The 2,500-nt window shown below is 68.5% G+C and overlaps 1 protein-coding gene across 2 annotated transcripts in view; it reads left to right on the forward strand.

The window, feature by feature from the left end:
* The window catches only part of GPD1L (glycerol-3-phosphate dehydrogenase 1 like), a 19,535-nt gene that overhangs the window by 1,170 nt on the left and 15,865 nt on the right, over window positions 1-2,500 (forward strand). The gene's annotated exons all lie outside the window — the stretch shown is intronic.

A 2,500-nucleotide genomic window follows, 5' to 3' on the forward strand; every position in this document is an offset into this window, starting at 1 on the left:
AGGGGTACTTCTCTTGGGTGGCTTCTGCTGGCCGGGCCCCTCCGTCCCGCCTCCTCGTCTTGCCCAGCGTAGCCCCCCTCCCTGGCATGCCCTCCCATGTCCCCTCCCTCTCCTAGAAGCTTCTCCCTGGAATTCCCCAAGTTGGGACCATCAGCCCGAGCCGGTGGGGGCATGGTTCGGGCTTGTGTCTGGCCCGGCCCGGTACCGCCTGCATGTACTAGCTCAAGTCACTACACCTTCCTCCGGCCTCAGTTTCCTCATCTGTCAAATGGGCTCCTCGCCCTCCCCAGGGCAGGGGTCTGCCGGGCTCCCCTCTGGCACGGCCGCCCAGCCGGGGTTCCCCCATGTTGGCACAGCACCAGCCCCCCCCAAGAGCAGGAAGCAGCTGGCCGCGTGCCCGGCACCAGCCTGTGCCAGACACGGCCCGGGAAGGGCTCGGGCCAGGCCGGTGGGGAGCACCTGTGGCCAGGCCGGGTGGGCAGAGGAGCTTCTCGCCTCCCTTCGCAGATGTTCTGAAGGGCTGGCGGGCAGCCGAGGGCCGGGAGGGGCTCCGGACCCCGTCCGTGTCCGAGTGGTCAGCGGGGCCGGCGGGGAGGCCGGAGCAGCCCCCCACCAGGTCTGGCCAGAGCAGGCAGCGTGCAGCCTGGCAGAGTCCCCTCCCAGAACCCTCTGGGGCTTCCAGCCTGGGCCGGGCTCCAGGCACCCTTGCTGTTTCTCCCTTCCCTGCCGAGCCCAGCTTTTGTCTCCGGCTCTGAGGGGAAAAGGAGAGCCAAAGCCCCAGCGGGGCACGGCTCTGCCCGGGTGACCCTGGGCCAGTCCCCTGCCCAGGCGGGGCTCCTCCGCCCGAGCCCTTCTGGGGCAGCCTCTTTCCCGCCTGGGAATGGGAATCCTGGCTGGCGGAGGGGGAGGCCGGGGTGCTCTCGCTGTGGCCCGCCGGGCGAGAAGCCTTTAGTAGGCGCCTGCTGGGTGCCGGCCGGGGGGCGCCCCCACCCTGCCCAGCGTCTCCCCAGGCTCCCCGGAGGAGCCCCTGCTGGAAAGTGGCCCGGGAGGGAGCCGATGGCGGGCTGGGCCGGGCCCGAGCCTCGAGCTCCGTCTGTGCAGAGAGCCCAGGCTCACTTGTGGGCCAGAAGGCCGGGGCTTGGGGGCCTGATCTCCGGCTCATCCAGAAGACTGGACACCCCCCCCCCCCCCACCGCCGGTGTCCCGGGTTCAAATCCTGACTGTGGTGACGAAGCAGGCCCAGGCCTCCGTGTCAAACCCATAAAACGAGGGGTTTGACTGGGAAGGTCCCGGTTCAAAGCGGCCCTCCTGCGGCCCTCTAGCTGGGGAACATTAAGGAAGGTTCCTCGTCACAGCGGAATCTGTGGGTGCCCCAAACCCCGCGGGGTGCAGTCAGGGAGTCAGACACCTCCAGGGCCTCACTGGAGGGCCTTCAGGGCCGTGTGGGAGCCCCCTGGCATGCCTGACGCAGCCCCCACGGGAGCTCACCCCTTTGGAGGCTGTGGGAAGCCCACCTGCCCCCTCCTCGGGGCCTCTCCAGGACCTTGTTCTGTTCAGGGATCCCCGAGGCCTTGGAGCCGCCCCAGGACTCCTCTCTGGCTCTCCCTCCGAGGGATGCCTCCCCTGGGGTGAGGCCTCTGGGCACCTTCTTAGCTGGGGGGGGTATGGAAGCTGCAGACAAAACAAATCGGGGACCCCCTCCCCCATGTGGGACTGGAGGGATTGTCCAGGTCACCTCATCCACCCTCCAGAAAGGGAAGCGACTTGCCCCGGCGCGCTGCTTCCTGTGCAGGACTCGAATCCAGGTCCCTGACTCCCCCGGGTGCAGAACACACGCTAATGAGGGGGGAGCAGGCAGTCAGGGAGAGGGTGACAGCCCGGGGAGCCTTCCTTAGGGCCTCGACACGTGCTGGACCTGAACTGTCTGTCCTGCACGGCCTGAGCCAGGTGGGCGGCCCTCAGAAGGGCCCTGCGCGCATGACTGACCCGGGTGGTAGAGGTGGGGCCGGGACTGGTTTCTGGGGCCCCCAGGCTCCCTCGGGTCTGGTCTCCCCCACACCTGGCTGGAGACTCCTCCTGAGGGATTGCCTCGGGGGCAGCCCCTGGGGGCCATTCTGGACCCACTAATCTCCTTAAGGGCTTGCAGAGTGTTGGGGGAGGGTCCCGGGGGCTGGCCCGGCGGGCCCCATCTGGCCCCAGGCATAATTCTGAGCACATCCGAGCCCCAGGAGTGGGGGCGGAGCCTGGCTGGTCTAGTCTGGGCAGAGCAGGCCTTGGGGGGCCCCGCCTGGGGACATGAGCCCCAGGGCCAGAGCCAGAAGGCCCAGAGGCTCCTCTTCCAGGAAGTCCCAGAGCAGATGCCGGAGGACCCTGTGGGGAGACGGTTGAGCAAATTCCTGTGCCCGCTCTAAGGGCCCTGCAAGCCCCGGACAGCTGTGGGAGGCTGGCAGGAAGAAAGGAATATTGGGAGTGTCCAGGGGGGCCCTCAGACCCCAGGCCT

This window comes from Monodelphis domestica, chromosome 5 (genome assembly GCF_027887165.1).
Source record: "Monodelphis domestica isolate mMonDom1 chromosome 5, mMonDom1.pri, whole genome shotgun sequence".
Classification (NCBI taxonomy): domain Eukaryota; kingdom Metazoa; phylum Chordata; class Mammalia; order Didelphimorphia; family Didelphidae; genus Monodelphis; species Monodelphis domestica.